The sequence below is a fragment of the Papaver somniferum genome, chromosome 5, assembly GCF_003573695.1.
Source record: "Papaver somniferum cultivar HN1 chromosome 5, ASM357369v1, whole genome shotgun sequence".
Classification (NCBI taxonomy): Eukaryota; Viridiplantae; Streptophyta; class Magnoliopsida; order Ranunculales; family Papaveraceae; genus Papaver; species Papaver somniferum.
Genome location: NC_039362.1, coordinates 169353010 through 169376407, shown reverse-complemented (window position 1 = coordinate 169376407; position 23398 = coordinate 169353010). Strand labels below are relative to the sequence as shown.

The 23398-nt window shown below is 35.8% G+C and overlaps 2 long non-coding RNA genes across 5 annotated transcripts; both read right to left on the bottom strand.

Moving 5' to 3' along the window:
• Positions 1–859: 859 nt before the first annotated feature.
• Positions 860–2703, bottom strand: LOC113278109. 2 transcript variants are annotated; one of them, XR_003325299.1, is made up of 2 exons: positions 2160–2703; positions 860–2013 (listed from the first exon to the last, which is right to left on the bottom strand). It is a non-coding gene; the product is annotated as an uncharacterized LOC113278109 (long non-coding RNA). The 2 variants fall into 2 exon arrangements; XR_003325300.1 differs by having other exon boundaries at positions 860–2005.
• A 12112-nt stretch (positions 2704–14815) lies between these two features.
• LOC113278108 lies at positions 14816–17242 on the bottom strand. 3 transcript variants are annotated; one of them, XR_003325297.1, is made up of 5 exons: positions 16995–17242; positions 16822–16893; positions 16559–16677; positions 15297–15938; positions 14816–15144 (listed from the first exon to the last, which is right to left on the bottom strand). It is a non-coding gene; the product is annotated as an uncharacterized LOC113278108 (long non-coding RNA). The 3 variants fall into 3 exon arrangements; XR_003325298.1 differs by having other exon boundaries at positions 14816–15427; positions 15797–15938; XR_003325296.1 differs by having other exon boundaries at positions 14816–15938.
• Positions 17243–23398: the final 6156 nt, after the last annotated feature.

Genomic DNA, 23398 nt, shown 5'->3' with positions numbered 1-23398 from the left:
GACCAGGAGTTAATCCTAAAATCAACGGTTACAGATCCTCGGTACTATGGGACGGGACGGGAATACCCCAGAACCGTTGCTTGTACCTACTCTAGGCACGGTACCAGTTTTTGGTACTTGTACCTGTCCCGTCTGATCACGGTTCCGGGAGGGTACCGGTGCGGTTCCTGCGGTTCCGGTACGGTTCCATGAGACGGGACGGTTCCTGTGCAGCCCTACTATTACTCTAGACGCACAGACGATGCGCCTGTGCCCTGCCATTCAGCTGCAAAAATCAGATTTCAAATGCATTGGTCCATAACGAGAAAATCCAATATTATAGTGAATGGCCTTGTTTGATAAAATTTATGATTATAGATAATCATAAACTGATAAATGATTTTGATATAATCATTTTCAAAATAAATTTTTCCAAACACTTTTTTTCAAATAATAGATTATTTTAGAATAATGATCTCGAAAAGGAGAAGAAAGAACAATGATCTACCATATTTTCTTAGTCCTATGTTGTGTTTTTGTCTCTCTTGATATTTTAGAGACAATAAGAAGAAAAAATTCAATTTGAATTCTTAGAAAAAATAATTGATTATAATAAATTTTCAAAACAACTTTTTTCATGTTTATGAAAATAATAAATTTTTTTCAATTATGATTAAAATAAGCAATTATTATAATGGTTATCAAACGCATACATAATCCACTATAATCGGCATAATGGATTATGAGATGATAATCCATTAAAATAATGGTTACCAAACAACCTCATTGATTGTAGACATGTGCAGTAAATTATAATATGAAAACCCCCGGCTCTAGTGTTTATTTTACAAGAATACAGTGAATGATTGAAGCATTGTAGTAAATTATAATATGAACAAACTCTAGCTCTAGTATTTATTTCACGGTGAAAATCTCATCTACAGATTACGATTACGTTAAAATGCTAAAACATCAAAAGGCCCCGCTTACAATGACCTAAGATTGGCTGGTTATTCAGTGAATACATCAATTACATCCTCCGCGTGCAACAACAGCAACATAGAAACTAACCACGACGCTTATCCAGAGGCCCAAACTCAAACTAATCCCTCTCCATCATCCCCTTCATTTTTTGACAACCATCCCCAGAAACCACTTCCACACATAAGTTTGGACCCCGGTAATAGCTCCCTGGAACCTCCAAAAGAAAGAGACTACAGAAGATCAATACTTGAAGTAAAATGAAATTTCTTCTTGAGAGAAAAAACTCAGTCATTGAACTGATTACTATTGCAGCTTATCTAACTACCTAGTGATCCACCGAGCTCCCACAGCTTCAAACACAAAAATAGGTTAAGATTTATGAGCAAAAAAATAGATAACAGTCTTGTATGAGTAATTACATGGCCTTCCTGTAACAATAACCGAAGAGCAACCATGAAATTTCCACAACTCATTCAAAATCCATGTCATAGTCTGCATAAACCCACATTGAATTTCGGAAATAAGGATGCTAAAACGGAACAAAAGGATCATAATTAAACTACGCATCAAATGGGTTGTTAACCTAGATGGGATATACCTAACTATCATTGTCAGGGGTTTGACAATGATGGATTTCAATGTAGGACTACGACGGAGCCGACCCTCCATTATCATCCACTCTTGCTTCAAATGAAACCCAAAACTGAACTAAAATTACCAAAACCATAAAAACCTCTAAGCTTAAGCCTTGGAATTTAATCTAGCTCTAGCTACCACTCACTGATGTCTCTATGCCCTGATATTCTACTTCAAGCTCACACTTCTATAGCATTTGCACATAAGGAAATTAAAAATCAAAGTTCATTTGCGAAATTAGTAACTGAAACTAAGGAAAATCAATTGGACATAACATAGTTCATAAGAGAACAAAAATGAACCTGTCATATCTTAAATTGTGCGCATGAAACTCTATCCGTCCAAGCACAATAGTGTCCACCTTTCCAAGGCGTCTTACCCTTGCTTCATTTCGTTGAACTGCAACCTAAATGACTGAGAGAGTGTGAGGCACATGAAAGCATTAAATTAGGGGAAAAAAAAGAGCCATAAACCTTAAAAATAAAGCCCAACAGTTGAAGAAGGTAAAAGGTGCAAGTGATAAATGTAGTAGTAAAATCAAATTCAACATAAAGACATACCTCTTAGTTGGAGAACTTTAATTTGGGGAGAACAAATGCTTAAAGGAGAAAGAATGCTTAATCTTGCAGATTTGGTGAAGACTGGAATTCGGGAATTTGGGTCCCCAATTCAAATCAGGAAATGTTTTTTTTTTTTTGTGGAGGTCTGATAGAATGCTTGGTAGAATTTGTTGATTAATTTGAATGTGTAACTACATGGTTGATCATCAGGGCAGAAATTGGATGTAAATGGTAGAATGTTTCGATTAGTTTGAACGGGTAACTACATGTTTGATATAAATAGGGCACAAATTTGAAAACCAAATTTCGAATTAAAGATAAAAGAAGAACAACCTGTAGTCTAATTGAACCTGTCGTATGTTGTTTTTGTGCGAGAAAAAGAAGGCAATTATTTTGGGGTTCGATCTTGGCGGTGTCAATTATCAGAGACGACGTTATGAAGTCGGAAATTGGTGGTGAGGACTGAGGAAGAAAAGAGGTCGCCTTCGACATCGAGCACTGAGAGAAAGAAGGATCAGAGAGGGTTGGGGAGGAAGAACCGAGAGAAAACAAAAAAAACCCTAGATTTACCCTTTATTTTTACTGGACTTGATACTCCTATATCTTTTCTTTAAATGAGGATAATTTAGTCATTTACGGGTCCTTACTAAGAAGACATCTCTTCTTCTTTATACTCCCTCCGTCCCACTCCTAAGTGACGGATATACCCTTATGAATAATAACTATCGAAATTTAGAAATGGTTTACCTCTCAAAATACTCCACGGATGTTCGCAAACTTCATACCATTGAAAAGCATTTTAAAACACCTACATAACGAATATAAACATGCCTATCAAATTATGCATATTTCGTATATTCTTTATAATTAACTAAAAGGATAATTCCGGAATATCTCATTGTTTAATGATATAGGTCACTTATCATTGGGACAAAATCCAAAATCAAATAGGTCACTTAGGAGTGGGACGGAGGGAGTATTATATTAGACCTACCAGTGGTTAGTCCTCGAGTGATTTCGGGGGAGTTGAGTGTATTTTAAATCTCAGGGATTTTGAGAGAATTTGAGAGAGTTTGAGGAGTTTGAGAGAGTTTTGTGTTTTTGAGTTCAGGGAGTTTGGGGGAGTGTAGGGAGTTTGAGAGAGTTTATTAGAGGGAGTTTGGGGGAGTTTGAGAGAGTTCACTCCTAACTCATTCTCTTTTAAGAAACAATAAACCCTTATTTGCAAATAACATTGATCTTTAATCAAAAGAAAAAAAATAAATGAAGATGATCATATCTCTGTATCAATAGTATGTTATTTTGTGCAACGAGATAATTTTTTTTCCCTTCAATTTAACGGTCTCCATACAATTCTAACTCCCTTTGTTCACGAACATTTTCCCACATATCATCCGCTATACTCTTTCTCCATGCATTAGCTCTTGACGTTGTTGTTCTTGAGTTTGTTGTGTCAAAATTTCATCGTCATTTACAAGCGTTGATGGATGGCTATCTTTCTCTTCCTCTTCCTCGACCGGAAACTCATCTGAACGGCATTCTTTTCGTAAGAAGTTGTGTAGGCCTGCACAAGCTGTCATTATCTCCGCTTGCACCTGATACGGAAATGGAGGTTGAGACTTAAAGATCAAGAAACGAGACTTCACAACACCGAACAGTCTTTCAACTACATTCCTCAAAGAAGCATGACGCATGTTAAATAATTCTTCAGCCTTTTTCGCATGATTACCCGTACCAGAAAATTCTTTCAAATGATAACGTTGGCCACGAAATGGTGTTAAAAAATATCGTCGGTTTGCAAACCCGCCATCCCCCAAGTAATATTTACCTGAATAAAACACAAAAAGAAAACTTCGTCAAGTAGAACCCGAATATAACTTAACCAAAAAACTCAAAACTTCACATTAGATAAAAGTAAAATTACCTTGCGGTATTTTCAGTCCATTTCTTTTTGTCATTGCGTCGTTAAGTATTTTCGAATCATGAGCAGACCCTTCCCATCCACTGAGCACGTATATGAACTCCAAGTCGAAGTTGCAAACGCTAACACATTTTGAGATGTAATTCCATGTCGATTCCGATAAACGGCTGCATTTCTTTTCTCTACCATTGCTGGGATATGTGTACCATCCATAGCTCCAATGCAATCCTTAAAGATACATTACTCAGAACCCGACTACTTTCAATACGTGCATACAGAATTCAGTTCCGGATTTCTCACACTTTGGTGTACCTAAAGTGATCAGAACTTCATGAAATTTCTACAGTAGGAAACCTTCATATATACAAACATCATACTAAAATTTCAGCTTTGTCCGATAAGCGGAGAATGAGATAAATAAGAATCAGTCCCCTATTCGGGATTTAAACTCAGCAGACCATAGTCATATATTGTGCAAGCTTTGCAGTAGCAAACGTGACCTGATCCGCGTGAAAATTTTACTGTACTTCTATAAAAAAGGTAAACTACGACATACTCAAATTTCATCATATTCCAACGGTTGAATTTAAAGATATCATTATAATCAAATCATGCAATTTCTTACCAAGATCTTTTGAACCACAAATTAGGGTTTTGACAGAGAGAGAGTACCCACAAAAAAAACTATACACACAATCAAAATAAACAATCATGGAGATCAAAGATATGAAAAACAATCAAAATAGTACACAAATCAAACTATTATAAACAATCATGGAGATCAAAGAAGAAAAAAAACATACCTGGAAAAAAACGTTTCCTCTTCTTTCTCCTATGATTTTCTACGCACCAAACTCCTTCCCAAATCTCTACTCTTTTGAGAGATTTGTTGTGAGACCAAAATACACTAAAAACTCCTTCGAACTCCCCAAAGAAACCAACTCCCTAATATTGTAGGGTTTTATGACTAACAGGGAGTTCAAGAGCTTTTTTTAAACTCCCCAGCGACAAACAGGTGTTTTCTAGAGAGTTTAGGAGACTCCTCTAAACTCCCCCACGACTAACGGAGATTTGGAGAGACTCCCTCAAACTCCCTCAGGACTAACAGGAGAAAACCTAAATACATTAAAATATCTCGAACTCTCCCACGACTAATCCCCTGTACATCTTCAACCCCACATAACATAGTTTTAGAAACTCTGTGACGGCTGACTTCCAATTTGGAAAAAGCAAAATAACAACGTAATTTGACGAAGTGTCCTATTGAATCTATTCTGAAAAGAGAATCAACATGTAGACAAGTTCACGTTTCTTTCTCAGGTAAACAACGCGAACACCGTACTTTCAATTAAGGTTCTGATGTGATGACGCTCTGTTTTGTTCTCTTATGCTTAGCTATTTTTCAGAATGTACTTCTGTTTTACCTTTTGCTCTGACATGTTCTCTGTGTTGTTGGGTTGGGATAGTTATGATAGGTTTTTCTTTTTGGGTTATTAGGTCAGTTTTGATTTTTTATTAGGTCTGAAAAATTACCCCTTTAGTGCAAGATATGGGAATCAGATACATAAATCAGTCAGTAATTTGGCGTTTTTGTTAGTACAGTCTGGCACCGCTGAGTAACATAGGGGCTTAATGAATCTTGATATTGAAAAATTAATTCATGCACTAATCTGTGTCAGATTTTATAAGAATCTTGGTCGTCCCGTGTTTTAAATACACACCCCTCCTCCTTATAATATTGGATTATGTGTATATGGTGTTTATGTGAACTGTAGATTATGCTTGATCAATTTTTGGACCCCAATATGATAGATAGGGAATAACTAAACAAGTTGAATAAAAGAATAAACAGATTGCAATTGAAATCTTAGTTTTATTGCTTAAGTGAAAGAGTTTTATAACGTTTTCCTTCAAGGTAATTACAGCCCTAGGAGTTGTACCCTCCTCCTCCTCCTTCTTCTTCTTCTTCTTCTTCTTCTTCTTCTTCAGGTACTCTTTTGCACTCTATTTATAGGTAGCAGTACTTCTATATTCGAGTCATTCTAGGTTTGAAAACTCTCCTATGTTTGTAATCTTCTAGAAGTAGGATTCCTGAGTTTTCTTTCTAGGATTAAGAAACTACTTCTAGAATTACTAGGAGGCCTATACCTAAAAATGGATCAATGCTAATACCATTATACCAGGACTTAAGAATCTATATCTTTCTTACCGTGTTTAAGTCTGTCATGATGATATTGAAGCTGAATTCCTAACATTGACTATTTAGATGCAAATTCCTAACATTTTGAAAATTCATCCAATTAAATGCTACCAAAATGCTGAAAGTTACTTTGAATTGTAATACTTGAATAGATATGTTCACACACTCCACATCATGGGCATCATATTTGACTTTTGGCACAACACACACAGTCGCGTGCAATTGAAGCTTCGAGATGCATCGTATTTTCCGATCTCTCATAAATACACACTTAGCACCTCTTTTACATGGATTGAGACGGGGATTTTTAGTTTACCACACTTGGTGTTAGGTCTGGGCATGTCCAATATTACCACAGTACCTCGTCAATAGTTCTCTTTTCATTTATTCTTCATTTTTTTAGAGTTATTTTCTGTTAGTATAGTCCCCCCCCCCCCCCCCACTTGGGCTACCAGCGGACGATCTTTTCCTTGTTAGTATGCCCAGTGTTTCATTATTTTGTATATTATTTATGTTTTTGCAGCATAAGAAACAACCCAAAGGGACGTGAATATTTGCAGCTCTTGGTCACACGGCCAGTACTACCAAGTAGTGGAGACACATTAATTTTGAAACACTAAATAGAGAAAGAGGTACGACTGTTATCTAGCCGACCTTCAGTGTACAAGTATGGATTTCGTACACCTGTTCTATAAGCTAGAATTACGTCTGTTTTACAAAGCTTTTCCAATGATTGCTAGAGTACTCATGATTAATTTCGTTTTTTTCCCAAACGGCAGTGTAAACATTTAGGCAGTGCAAACAACTAGGCTGTGCTCGGTAGAGTTTAACTACTAGTTTAATAGTTGTTGAGGTGGCAACATGAATTAAATAGCAACCATTCAATTATAGTCGAGATTTTATAGGGTTTGCATTCTATCATAGAATAATTGGTTTCAGGGTTAGATCTTCCACATTGATTGTCGAAGAGGCTATCGATGGGATTTTGGGTGAAGGAACTAGGGGAAGTGTAACTCAATTACCTCATTAGCAAGCATTAAAACGTAGTAGTTGAAACACTGGATTTTGTTACCCTGCAGACGCGAACATATCTGAATTTTTCATGCTTTGTCTGTAACAGCCAACATGCCAAACACCATATAAAAGAGATAACAAACTGTTGACTATTTAGATATGTTCGAAGAAGAGATAACCCACTGTTGAAAATTTTTCTGAGTTCCAGACCAACCAGCATCTCGAGGAATGCAGTCGGAGAAGAGATGGCCGGCATATTCAACATCAGAGAGGATCCAAAAGAGATTGTTGTAAAGAGAGTGTAATATCTTACATTTGAACTACAAAATTGAGAGGATTAGGTGTATCAGTACCCCCAACTTTGTAGCTTATCTGTTGTGTAAGACACGTGATGAAACCTATCCAAGTGATGGAAGCAACAGCTAGAGATACATTTGAATAAACCCAAACTGATTTCAGAGGAAAATCTAACCCTGAAAACACTGCTTTGAATCAATGAGAATTTACTTTTGGAAACCATGTGAAATTTGTTTTGATTGCTAAACTAGTTGATTTCCTAAGCCTCTTGCACTTGTCTGCAGCTTCCATAAATAATACTCCCTCCGTCCCACTCCTAAGTGACCTATTTGAAATTTGCACAATTTTTAAGGCAAGCAAGGAAAATAGTATTTTTAATCATTTTTTACAATTATACCCTTATGAATAATAACTAGTGAAATTTAAAAATGGTTTATCTCTCAAAATACTCCACGGATGTTCGCAAATTTCATACAATTGAAAAGCATTTTAAAACACCTACGTAACGAATATAAACATGCCTATCAAATTATACATATTTCATATATTATTTATAATTAACTAAAAGGATAATTCCGGAATATCTCATTGTTTAGTGATATAGGTCACTTATCATTGGGACAAAATCTAAAATCAAATAGGTCACTTAGGAGTGGGACGGAGGGAGTATATATAGCTAAGCCAGCGGCAGATAGGTTTGTAGCTTGATCGCTTTGTTGATATTATCATCTTACACATTACTCTGTCCAGGCCCAACTTAATAAGGAGAAAAAGAGAGATGGCAGGTACGATCTTACATATTTTAGCCCAAGATGGTGAAATGATAATTATTTATTTAAATCATCGGAAAAGATTTTTTTTTTATTAGAAAGTCAACTGAATTTTGTTTCAACAAATTAATAATCTTGCGATATCAAGAAAATTTTACTTCGCCCACGTCATTAATTCTATCCAAGCAATTCGCCAAAGTAAATAATTTTATCCAACTAACCCGAGAAAGTAAGTATGGTTGATTTTCCGATGACCCGAGAAAGTAAATATGATTGATTTTCCGACGATCCTTTATTGAAAAATTTATGTAGCACTAGTATACTATACTTTTTTAACTTCACGTCGAAATATTTTATATAAACCAAAATAGAAGTATGCAAACCCAGCACGCAGAACGACATGCAGACCAAAGTCGGTTTTAGTTTGCCACGTCCTAGTTTACCAAGTTTACATAAATTTCCTTTCTTAGTCTCAATGTTGCTTTTAGGAATCATTGAGGCCTATATATAATAACAAGCTAGCATCCACCAAAGTTTTTTTCTTTTATTTGAAACTAGTTAGAGTTTCTTACTTTTTGATTTGTGTTGTTAGTTGAAGGATCCATGGAGTCTCTTCCCTCGGATATCGTACAAGATATTGTTTTCCGGGTACCAGCCGAATCTGTTTTGGAGTGTAAATTAGTTTGTAAGAAATGGGTATCTCTTATCAGCGGAAAGAACTTTACCAATATGCACCTCAAACGCCAACTTAACCATCTCCACGGTGGCGATGATGGCAATTATGATATATCTGCTAGTAAGGTGGAGTCGTGTCTCTTTTTTGCTTGTCGCATTGACCATCCCGGCGACTCCAAAGCTTTACTTTTCCATGGAGGATAATTAAGTGATAGGATTGGCATCGGTGAGAAATACATTTACCGTCAAAATCTGAGAAGGATCCATCATGCTCCTATGCACACTAATCCTTTATCTGATCACTTAGTTGGCTCATGTAATGGTTTGGTTTGTGCATTTCCACTCCACAATATAGTTCTAGATCCCATCTATATTTGTAATCCCCTTACAAGAGAATATGTTTATCTTCCTGAACTAGTTGTTAAAAAAGAAGACGTTGATCCTGATCGTATAGTGGGAGGGGAGGTTGACTTGTATTATGATACAACATGTGGATTTGGGTATGTTAGGTCAACCAAAGAGTACAAGGTTGTTAGAATCCATTACCTTGACCATACGGAAGAAAATGTCGAAGTATACACCCTTGGCAGTGGTTGTGGGTGGAGAGCGATAGGTAAAGTTCCCTATCGACTGGACTCTACGAGGAAGGGTACGTGTACTTATGCAAACGATGCTATTGGATTTCGAAAAATAAAATTGTGGACTTTGACTTGGCTGATGAGGAATTTCGGTTGCTATCATCTGTCCCTCCTTGTCTGCAAATACGTAGGGTCACAGAGAGATGTGGACTTGTAGCACTTGGAAGACATTTGTGTTTTTATATCGATAAACTGCGCATGGAAATCTGGTCCTTGATGGAAAGTAGCGAGTCCAAGGAGACCTGGTGTATGGAGCTTGACGTAGATTATAAAGCCATGGTAGGTTCTCGGGAAAGGAAGGAGTTTCACCCGATCTTACTTGCAAAGAATGGAGAGATCATATTCTTATATGCTCGATCCCTGCTATACTGTTACGACAAGAAAACAACATTTTTGAAAATGATTTCCAACAAAGCATCAAATGACTATTTCGATTCCGTCCAAGCGATTGCTCACGTAAATACCTTTGCATCATTGGGAGCCATAGGAGAAAACTCAAGGAGATACACAGCTCGTCCACGCCGGGTTCGTACTCCATGGGATGATGTTACTGATGAGTTAGACCGAATTGCTCTGGGTGAGGATATTGATACAACGCGTTTCAGACTCAAGTGATCAACATAATGATAATCCCTCTCATCCGCCTATTAAATTTGTAATGCAAGGACGCTTTATTTACCTCGCGTTTTTAGGGGCCACTCGAAAAGATTTAGGGGCCAACAATAAAACAAAAAAGGTCATCCAAAGGGAAAATGTAGCCATCCCTTATCTCGCGCAATTCGTAATGGCGAAATTACCCTTATATATTCGGAGGATATGATAACATTGTTATCCTCCGATTGCAATCGGAAGCCAAAATATTTCCCAGACTTCCGATTGTAGTCGGTGCAGTATTAGAATGATTTGTGTTCATTAATCGGGAGTGTACACAGCCAGCCATAACCACTTGGTTCGTGTTTTGGATGCAGCGTTAATCGGGAGTTAAATATATTACAAAACCTACCGATTATAAGTTTCCCCAAATTCAAATTTTGAAAACTACCATAATCGGTAGATATTCTAAATACAATACCTATCGATTATTGGTTTCTCCACATTCAACTTTCGTCAAATTAGCCTTTGGAGTTTTTGGGAAAAACAAAAAGAGCCGTTGGACCCTAAACCTATATGAAGAAACTCATATCTATCACCCCAATTGCACCAAACTCTTTCCTCTCTTCAGTTTTAATTTTCATAACAAAAAACATGGATATTGCTTTTGCCGAAGAAGAAGATTGTGCTATTTATAGAGCGTGGGTTGTGGTAACTGCTCATGATCGTGTTCACAAGCTCCACAAATCGGAATCCGAAGAGCAGATATGGAACCGTATCTTAATGGTATTTGAGGCCTTAGATGGTAATCGAATTCGAAGATCATCCAATGACATTAAGATGAGAAAGAATGCGCTCGATAAGGAGATTGACAAACTTGAAGATGAGGAACGGTTTGTTAGGAACGCTTTTCCTTGGTGGACGTATGAAAAACGAGTAAGTATCTATGTAACTCCAACTCACATTAACAAAAGTTAATACTAACTTGTTACTCATTCGTAATTTCAGAGAAATCTTGCAGATCGCCGGTATGTGGACCTCTACGGGAAACGATTTGAACATGAAGGATGCTACAAAATCAAGAGGGACAATTTCTATGGTCACTGGAAGCTATGATCTGTTTTAATACTTTTATGGTCAATTAGGAGTATGGATTTAGGTGCTTTTGACGAAATTGTAAGGTTAAGGCCGTTTGAACTTTATGTAATGGATGTAATCGGAGTATTATTAATATAAAAACTAGCCAATTATACGAAATCGGTAGATTATTTTGTTAAACAACCTACCGATTGTAATATTCGGTTATGTTATGAGTCAACTTTCTTTCCGATTATGGTGTTGTTTGGTTCCAGGAAACAGTTTTTTTTGAACTTGTAATATTCGGAGGATAATGTTTTTGTAAAGTTCCGAATGTACGATGGCCCAAAAATCAGAATTTGGAAAAACTTATACTTTTCAAATTTTGTCTTTGAAATAATCGGAAGTTAAATTAGTTACCAAAACTTCCGAATATGGGCTGTCTAACCTTCAATATTGGCCCTTGGAACCACCTGGAGCCATGGCGTGGTTTGTTTTGAACTTGTAATATTCGGAGGATAGGTTTTTTGTAAAGTTCCGAATGTATGATGGCCCAAAAATCAGAATTTGGAAAAACTTAAACTTTTCAAATTTTGTCTTTGAAATAATCGGAAGTTAAATTAGTTACCAAAACTTCCGAATATGGGTTGTCTAACCTTCAATATTGGCCCTTGGAACCACCTGGAGCCATGGCGTGGTTTGTTTTGAACTTGTAATATTCGGAGGATAATTTTTTTGTAAAGTTCCGAATGTACGATGGCCCAAAAATCAGAATTTGGGAAAAACTTATACTTTTCAAATTTTGTCTTTGAAATAATCGGAAGTTAAATTAGTTACCAAAACTTCCGAATATGGGCTGTCTAACCTTCAATATTGGCCCTTGGAACCACCTGGAGCCATGGCGTGGTTTGTTTTGAACTTGTAATATTCGGAGGATAATTTTTTTGTATAGTTCCGAATGTACGATGGCCCAAAAATCAGAATTTGGAAAAACTTATACTTTTCAAATTTTGTCTTTGAAATAATCGGAAGTTAAATTAGTTACCAAAACTTCCGAATATGGGCTGTGTAACCTTCAATATTGGCCCTTGGAACCACCTGGAGCCATGGCGTGGTTTGTTTTGAACTTGTTATATTCGGAGGATAGGTTTTTTGTAAAGTTCCGAATGTACGATGGCCCAAAAATCAGAATTTGGAAAAGCTTTTACTTTTCAAATTTTGTCTTTGAAATAATCGGAAGTTAAATTAGTTACCAAAACTTCCGAATATGGGATGTCTAACCTTCAATATTGGCCCTTGGAACCACCTGGAGCCATGGCGTGGTTTGTTTTGAACTTGTAATATTCGGAGGATAGGTTTTTTGTAAAGTTCCGAATGTACGATGGCCCAAAAATCAGAATTTGGAAAAACTTATACTTTTCAAATTTTGTCTTTGAAATAATCGGAAGTTAAATTAGTTACCAAAACTTCCGAATATACCACACAAATCATTGTCATTTGAACTTGTCTAACTTAGTTACCCAAACAAATTTCCGAATGTACAACAAAAATCATTGTGGGGTGTAACTTGTGGAGCAGTTGGTTCTGCACTTTGTTGAGCGGCTTGTTCAACACTTGGTTGCACCCCTTGTTCACTGCCTTGTTGTTCTACACTTTGTTCAGCACTTGGTTGCACTCCTTGTTGACTGCTTTGTTCTTGTAAACTTTGTTGAGCACTTGAATTATCTTTGGCGCTCCTTTCCCTCCTAGCACTAGCTGTCACTTTCTTCCTCCTTTCTCGACTTTGTCTAAACAACAAAGAAAGGAACAATATTTACAAACTATACAATCGGAAGACAAAGTATGGAAATATAACCCGAATGAACACATTCGGAAGTAAAAAGACACATACTGTTCCCGAATACAAAACAATCGAAATATAACTAAACATGTTTACAACCGAATATGCATCAATTGGAGTTCAAAAGCTGTAAATTTTTCATCCTACACAATCGGAAGACAAAGTGCACATCTATAACCCGAATGTACAAATTCGGAAGTAAGAAGACACATATTTTTTCCGAATGAAAAACAATCGGAATATAACTAAACATGTTTACAACCGAATATTCATCAACTGGAGTTCAGAAACTCTAAAATTTTATCCTACACAATCGGAGGTATAAAACATTATATTGTCTTCCGAATAAATACTGGCCCCAAAATGGGATTTTTCCTATATCAGAAATTTTGAGATTTTTTCAATATATACATTCGGTAGTGAGTGTTCTTCCGAATACTCTGTGTCTACTTAAATATAATCGGTAGCCAGAAAATTCATTAAACTACCGATTATTAGCAGTTTGTATCCAGGAAGATATGGCCACCAATATTCGGCAGATAATCATCAAATCTTTCTCCCGAATACTGTCGATGTTCTTGAGAAATGAAGAACACGACTACATTCAGAAGTAAATGAGCATGAATATCGTCCGAATCTGGATAAATAACCGAAAATCCTAGAAATTTTTTTTTCACGATTCGACGAATTAAAGCGAAATAAACACCAAAAATGATAGATTCTTACCTAATTGGGGCCATTTGAAGTTGACGAAGTGTTTGACTATCGGAATCGCCACCACCGACTACATTGCCGGGTACTTGTTCTTCGCGTTCTTCGCGTTCTTCTTCATTTGCAGCAAGAATTTCTTTATTTCTTGCTAAAATCCCAATCTTTGGATCGATACCCCGAACAACATTTTTGGTTCTAGGTCTGTGGGTTTCATTTCCCTTATCCATTGTTTTATAAACGAATCGACGATGTTTTGATTTTACGATTCGCGGCGATGTTTCGGTTGAACGAGGAAAGTTTTTTTTCTTCCACAATCGGAAGATATGAAACTGGAAGAAGAAGAGTTGAAATGAGTAGAATTTTTTTTGATTTGGTTTTTATACGGTTTTACCAGAGGGCATTTATGTAACTTCAATATCATATAGGGTACCCCTTAACTAGAGTCTTTGGATGGGTATAAATTGATGGCCCCTAAATCCTTTTGAGTGGCCTCTAAAAACGCGAGGTTTATTTATTCAGCTTTTTTTCTTTTTTACTTTTGTGGAATATACTTCATTTTATTCGGTGGGTGGTATGTTTACTAAAAACTTTGGTTGTGGTGTTCTCCCTTCACTTCACATCAATTTAATTATATCTATTTTTTCTGTCTATCTTATTGTTGGATGTATGCTTACTGGGTCGATCAGAGAAGATCAACCGACACCCCAACTCCTTTTTCCCTTATACTTAGTTTGATTTGTGTTTTCTTTCTTTTCTACTAGTATAGCACGCACGCCCGATGCGCCTGCATTTAGTTCAAATGAAAATCGAACACTTCATTCAATAACTTTGTAGTTCAAGTGAAAAAGAACATAAATTAAAGATCATTCATTTTCCACCATGTTCCTGTCACACACCCAAAGGTCTGATATTACTCAAAATAGAAGCAAAATAGTTCAAGCAGTCGATATTAATGTCAATTACTATAGACACAGGGAATTTAGTACAAAGAGTGTTGCAAACATTTTGACCTTGAATATGATTATGCTTTTCAAAGCAGACCAATTAAGAAAAATGGGGTAAACTAAAAAAGGTAGACATAGTCGAAAATTAACCCAACGAACAATCCCATATAGGACTATTTAGACAACCAAAACCGACTTGCATAAAAGTACAAAAGGAAAATGAATTAAAGGCGATACAAAGCAAGTATCACCATTTCACATTGCTTCTTCTAAGTAAAAAAGTATGTATGGAAAGCAAAAAATCAACCTGCACGCCAAACAAAAAGAAATTACAATCTACTTTGCATAATAGTGTGTGTTAGTTTATATGAAATTAGTCAATGAAAATGAAAGTAGTTAGGGTTAACGAAATTAGGTGGTGAATGACAGATAAGTCGGTCTAGAGCAAGACTGACTTACCAAGTTCAGCAAACCCATATATAAGCATCCAGATGCGCACATCTGGTTGAATTTCGTTATCGTAAAATAATTTGATAGCTTCACCTGTATAGCCAATTTCAATACATAGCCATCTGCTTCTATCATTTTGCCTATATTAGAACACATATTGGTTATGAGTACTACCAGAACAGCAGAATGTGTCGGGCTTGACACCGGAAAAAAGTGTACGGAAAAGTTAATTATGCTAGTCTATCAAGCGCCAATCAAATACGTGAAGGCCGGCAATTAGAATTTCGGGATCACTTTAGCCATTAAAGCTTTCCGAAAAGAACATATAAATTACATATTTATCTAGCTATACCTTCAATTAGGTAGTGTCGCAGATAACTCAAAATATGTAGGACCAGTTTACATGAAGGATTGTGTTACTCATTAAGGAAAAACACAAATGGCAGCTCCAAGTTAGGGCCCTTATGGTAAATTCAAAAAGGAAAGAAGCATTGTAACTGAAATTGTACCTTCCAAGCCACCGTAATGATAGACAATTGTCTATCGAACAGCTTCTTAGCCATTGTGGCTCTGGAGTTTTCAAGCTGATCGTTCAAAAGCTTCCTTAACACACAACCAAAAGCTTCCCCATATCTCTGCAGCTACAACCACCTGTATATATTTAACTATGATTAAACATGATCTAACTGGATAGGAACAAAAAACATCATATTAATATATGGCCATGAAGGTGTTGTGGCAGTGCCGTTTAATCAACCCACCGGCAAATGTAGATACTGCTATTCATTTTTTTTATCTATCATGACAGGGGAGAGCGGGTTATTATGGGGCAACATTTTTGAAACTTGCTATAGAAATCACAAACCAACAGGGCCGTCACTGAGACAGGTGATGACAGTTCATTATGTAATCCTATAACAGTACCATCAACTTTATGTTTGAACGTAAAATGTGTTATCAGTGCCTCATTTTCTTCTCCTCTTTCATGGAAGGTTAGACTTTCAGGACTCAGTGCGTGACTGTGGATAAAATCATCAACTCCCAAAAGCCTAGCTAGAGTAAAATGCAAGAAGTCCATGATACACGACGAAAAACAATTCAGACGTTTGTACACCTTGAACATGCTCTTCAAGAAATAAATGCAAGCTGGGAAGACATTAGTGTTTTCCTAATGCAGAGGCAAAATTCAACTCTAACTTATAATCCCATGAAAAAAATGTGGTAATAAAATAATATCAACATCTAAAGTAAATATTCCGTTTAGTATTTACCTGTGGTTTTGGGGCTACTGATGTGTGTTGGTGAAGAGATGGAAAATGCGGCAGCAAATTCAGCAATTTCTTTACTATGTTGTTCAAACTTGGCTTGATCAGGATGCTCAACCTCGACCCTAAATGCAATCGAAGTTAAGTTCATCATCAAATAAAATTCACAAAACACTTGAGTAACCTGAATCTCAATTCTGGTACCTAATTTACATGATTTGAATTCACCTAAACTTAAATGAATTAAATTAGTTAGGAATTTGACTAACCTGGATTGAAATGTGCTGTTTTAGTCTTTGATGTTCCGTAGCATGAGAAACGAACATCAATTGCAATGGTTTCTGAAATTGGGAAGGAAAAATTCAAAATTTAGGTAAAAATTCTAAAACCGGTGATTGAAAATTTCAAAATTAGAGAAGAAAAAGTTTCAAAATCGACTAACCTGGATTGAATCATTATTTGAAGCCTCAGATTTTCCGTAGCCTTTCATGGTGGAGGTGTTTCAGTAATTTTTTCATGAAAAGAAAAGAGCTGAGACGAAGAATAAGATTAAGAATCGAATAACCTGGGTTGAAATCTGTTTTTAGGTCTCATACTTGTCGTAGTTGTTGTTCTTCTTTCATGGTGGAGTTGTTTCAAAAACCATGGCGGAGATGCTGGAGGTGTTTCAGACCAAAAGAGGAGTTGAGACGGAAGACAAGAGAAAACGAAACTGATTTTCTACTGTTAAGTCAATTGTAACCTTCGATGCACAGTTTGGTCGGTGTAAATCAGCGAGGGTAGTTACGTAAAAGAGGATGGCCACGGTCCAAAACATGTCTTTTCTTTATATTAGTAAGATTTTTTCCTTTGCTGATTAAATCACTTTTCCGATTCTTCTTATTGGTCGATCCATCGGAGGGCTCAAAGAGAGGGAGTCCTTTTTATGATTACTTTTTTGTAACATGTAAAACACGAATGTTCAATTTGATAAAAAGATTGGATATGAATTTGGTGGTAGTCTCTGCGACATGAAAAACCTAAAATGTCCCTTCTTTTAGTTTAATTATTATATCTTCTTATATATTCTATTTTTTCAGGGGCATAATTGAAAACCAAACTTTAATATAACATATCTAAAAATCCGTGCCTTGGAATTTTATAAATTTTATGTCACTGGAAAGGATTTTAAAAAATCTATACAATGAGTACAAACAACAATATAAAATTTAGTGTTTTTACGAAAAATCCGATGGTGATTTCTAAAATTTAATGTATAGCCATTATGCAAAGCACCACAAAAAATCCATAATACATGGGGAAAATTGATGCAAACCACCACAAAGGATATACACGTGTGGTAAATTGATGCAAACCACCACAAAAGATGCATAAAAAAAGGGGAAAATTTATATAAACTACCATAAATTGGATGCATATCAATTTTAGCCTTATAACACCATTACGCATAATGGTATTTCGTTTTTTCGGTCGGCCCTCCCCACCGTGGCAACGGTGATCTAGTTATTTTAGGGGTTCTTCTTTTTAGATATGTGGTTGTTGGGACGACCGATCGGAGGGCCGGAAGGGTCCGTAGGGAGTCTCTTTTGTGACCACTTTTTTGTAAAATGAAGCATAACACAAATTTGCAATTTGATAAAAAGATTGGAAATAGTTTGGTGGTAGTCCTTGGGACTTGAAAAACCAAAGATGCCCTCCCTTTTAGTCCAATTACTATAGCTCCTTATGTATCATAGTTTTCCAGGGGCATAATTGGCAACCAAACTACAATATAACATATTTAAAAATCCGTGCCTTAGAATTTTACAAATTTTATCTCATAGGAAAGGTTTTAAAAGAATCTACACAACGAGTACAAACAACAATATCAAATTTAAAGTTTTTGCGAAAAATTCGGAGGTGTTTATCCATTTAGGCACAATTTTTGAATATTGAATACATAGTCATTATGCAAACCACCATAAAGGATGCATAACACATTATGCAATCATATTTTGTTTTGTGTATCAACTAATTTTTCGTTGCAACTAATAAAATCATATTTTGGTTTGTGCATCAACTAATTTTCCCTTAAAACTAATAAAACGACGTAGTCCCTGCGTTTCAAGAAAAGCGATACTTTTACGTTTTCTATTTGACATATTTGCCTTCTCTTCGGTCGGTATTCCACACCGTGGCAGCGGTGTTCTAATTTAGTGAAGGTATGGTTTGTCTGACAAGGATACAGAGCATATCGTCATCACCATTTCCGATCTATGATAAAAACTTAGAAATAATATCAACTTTGGTACTTTACCCAGATCCACCGAATCAAAACAGATCGGTTTTCCTCTCTGATTTTGGGGATGATTGGGTTTCACTTTGTATTGTTTTAGGTTTGTTTTGGATTTATTTGAATTTGATGTTTTAGGTTTGTTTCACTTTTTAGTTTTAGGTTCCTATGGCAATGGCTAAATTAAAAAATTTAACCAGTCAGGTGGATGGGCAAACTGCAATTTCCATTATGGTAAAAGTACTGAACGGAACATAATGACACGCACGGGTGAAGTAAATAGCTGGCGGGTTCAACAAAACTGCACGGACGAAGGTAGCCCGTCGACGGTCTTAGATCATCCGCCAACGGCTACTTTTTCAAAAGTGAAAAAGGTCATATTTTTATCATTATAAATTACCACCATCTTCAAACACACCATTCACATCAAAATTCACTTCTGCTGAATTTTTTCTACTAATCTATTTTAAACTTTTAGTTTAATGTTTATTTTTTCTTAAATGAAATGTCTGAAAAGACAATAATACTTTTTTGCGAGCAACTTGAAGCTGTTGTTTCTAAGATATGTGTAAGTTTTAGATAGATCGAAATGAAAAATACGTGAAAAGAAGATAAACAAGAAACCAAAGAATGTACTTGATTTTTTTTTGAAGTCGATGGTTAGCTCTTATTATTGTCAAAGTTTGTATCTTGTAAAAGAAGTGGCAGCAGTATTAATTAATGAAAACATTTAGACCTTAAAATAAACCTTACTTCCGTTTTATATTAAACGATAATTGTTATTACATCTAGACTTACATATATATTAATTGGTTTCATCACGCTAACAATAACATCAAACAACACCAAATCGAATAACATGAACCTTGCATTCAAAATGCTTAAACTTTCTTTCGTTTTCTTCAATAAGCTTTGCCCGAGTCATAGTTTTCTGAACAACAGATAAACAACAAGTTTACGTCAAATATGATTTGATTAAACTATGGAGTTGCTCAATGATTCCAATAAGATATACTCACTAGTTCTTTTTTGGACAATCCAGAATTACTACCATGAACCATCCATAAAACTTTTGTGTAATATCTGACATCATTATTGATGAATGAAAATCTTAGTTCTAGGCTTTTGCTGTTTCTTATATATTCATTTCGCAACATTACAAACTTTTGCAACACTCTTTCCCAGAAATAGCCACTGGTCATATTTCCCGTTATAATATGTATCAGTCCAACATCGAATAAGAGTAACATCTTCTTCCATAGTAAAGATAGGGAGAACCCTTATGATGTAGTGAAGATGTGATTGAGATGGACCATTTTTAAGAATGCTGCAACAAGCTCCGTAAAGAAAAGGTTTGCTGTGAGTTCCCTCCCAATTATCCAGAGCTGTTTGGATCACTTCATGCTTCAGTTACACAGACAATTTTTTCGCTCAATATCCCTTACCTGGTCAAAGAATGATGTGACAGCACGATTAATTAAATGGAAACGAAGATATAAACCACGAACATCTCGGTTTCCGGGGTTCCCTGTTTGTGAGATGAACATTGTGAAAATGTTCTGCAAAAAAGACGTGTCCAAGATGTCTTCACGCATAAAAATTTTTACCTTATGGAAAACGTAGGCTTTGTATATAGCTAAATCCTCTTCTTTAGTATATTCAGGATTAGGAATTCTAGCAGACATATTTTTTTATAGATAGAGAGATTAACAATTTTAGAAAGAAAGAAGAAGATGTGAAAAGTTGAATTTATAGGGTAAGAAATTAAAGTCGCTGGCGGTCAAAGTAAAACCACACGACTTTATTTAGATCGCTACGTGTATTACCAACGTGATAGAATCAAATTATTTCATGCGAACAAAAGGATGTGACAGTTAAGCATAAACTTCTATCATAGAATTGAAATTACTGATCATTGAGAATTAGGAGCTTTGTAGGATTATATTTCAATATTTTGGTTTAGATAGAATTCCTTGAAATGTTTTTCTCGTCAGAGTTTTTTAATCCATCAAAGAGTCTAGGTTGACGAGTTTAATCCATCAAGGAGTCTAGGTTTAAGAGTTTTATTAGGTTTGGTTTCTTGGTATATATATATAAGAGTTTGTCAGGTCCAACTCCGTATTATCAGAAATCTTAAGTTTATTAGTTATTCTTTCATTGTTTCTTGTGTGCTTTATCGCTTCTGCTTGCCGTGATAAGAACTCAGTTCTTATCATTGGTATAAGAGAGGTTTGGCTCCTTGTATGGCAAAAACTTGTGAACAAAAAAGAAAATTCATGGAGCAATTAACAACCCAAGTTACCGCGATGGCTACGTCCAGTCACCGATTGACGGAACAATTGGAAGGGTGTTAGAGAAAGACGCGATATCAAACAACGGAGGCCGTAATACGCCTAAGAATGATGGGAAGGTGATTTTTTCGCGATTTGAAGGTAATGATCATGTAGGTTGGTTATATCGCGCTGAATTATATTTTCAATTTTATGAAATACCACAAGAAAAACAAGTTCAGTTGGATGGTATTAATCTTGAAGGAAAGGAGTTACAATGGTTTAAGTGGATGAAAAATATATCTCCTAACCCTAACTGGGAAGGGTTTCCTGTATCTTTTCTGAAGCGGTTTGGACGCACAAAATATGATGATCTGGCGGCTGCTTTAGCCAAGACCAGTCAAACTAGTTTTAATTTTATTGGAGAATTTCACGAAGAATTTGAGAGACTTTCAAACTTGGTAAGTGATATTCCGGAGAATTTTTTGGTTAGTTGTTATATTGGTGGATTGTGTTAGAGCACTGCTCTGTCGAACTCGCAAGCGTTTCTATCTCAAACTTGTTTGTCAAGTTTAGGTGATAAAAACTATAAGTCTTGATTTCTAGTCTACTTATAGCTATGTCTCGGATTAGGATAGAACTTGTAGTTGAGCTTTATACTTCACGGAGTTTATCGATTGAAGACGAAGATCTATTTGGGGAGCTTGGAGGAACTTCATCTATAAAAGGTATGTGGAGACTAAAAGGTCTCTATAACTCAAAAGTCTATTATATTCTATCTCTTATTGAGCCTAAGTCGTATAGCTATATAGACTTTTATATTATTCACATTTGATATTTCGAGATGAGTATAACTCGCTTATATATATCTCGAAATATGTGTTGGAAGATTTTTGATTTAGTTACGTTCATCGTTATTCTTGACAATAGTTCAAAAGATGATCATGTGGAAATTGCCTTGAAACATCTTACATGATTTGTGTGAGACAATCATTTGATGTCGACTTGGGAAGTTTTGTATTGATCATTCGATCACTTGAAAATTACTTCGAAGCTAATAGTTTGTGTGAGACAAATAATGTCGTCTTCTAAGGATGTTTCAATGATTCAAAATGGGGTTTAGAGAAATTACTATTTGTCTGCACACATTACAGTATGCAAACTGTTTTGGTATGATTCAGGTCCGGAAACCTTGTTTGCATACTAGTACGCGAACGGTTTTAACTGAGAAGTCCGGGAACCTTGTTTGCATACCAATATGCAAACGGTTCTACCTGAGTTAGGTCTGGACTGCTGTTTGCATACCCATTTGCAAACGGCTGGACAAGACCAACGTCCGGAACTTATAGTTTGCGTACCCATTTGCAAAATTAGTTGGTAAAGATCTAAAATCGGTTTAGTATGATTCCCATACTCATGAACAAATACATTTATGAATTAAGGAATGCAATGTTTGCGAACCATGGATAAAATGTCATGATTTGATTCTTATATAAGTACTTTGTACGAGTACGAATCAAACCGATTTAGTTTCAATTGGTTCATATACATATATATTCAATGATGAACAATTGAACAACTCTATTGAAAACACAATTAGATTCATTTGATTATCATTCATGTTTGATTGATGATCATATTTGATCTAGAAGTGTTAGATGAATGTGGTTAAGAAAAAAGTGTTCATATGGCTAACTTCGGTTAACTATTGTTGATCTAACTCTATATACATGTTTAGGTACGGTTACCCATATCTAAATATAATTATATTTCATTTGTGTGTAACAAGCTAAGACCATCTAACGGTGGAGAGATATTACTTTTGTTTTAAACAAATTTAGCTTGAATCTTAAATCAGGTTTTCACCTAACGGTGAATATCAATTGCTTTGAAACTAAGCTAAACCCTAGATTTGATTGTTAGCAAATCCTGATTTGAAAGACTATATATATAAGGAAGAACTCTAGCAAATGGAAAACTTAATCCCCACACTTTTATGTGATACAAGTTGCGACTAGAGTCGATTCTCCTTTAACCTAGTGATGCAAGTCGTGTGTGCAATCAAATTAGTGATCTTATTTCCACTCAATTAAAAATAACATAATGGAAGTCAAGGTCGTTCCCACGAAGAGCAGGGAGATTTAGTTGTTCAAAAGGCCACAATGGGGGTTTGGTTTTAGATTTCAAAGTAAATAAACAAAGGGATTAAAAGATTAAGCTGTAAGCAATAGAGACAGAGATGATCGAGGAATCCTTATTCGTAACTAAATATTCATCAAAGTAGTGTATTCATCCATTCATCAT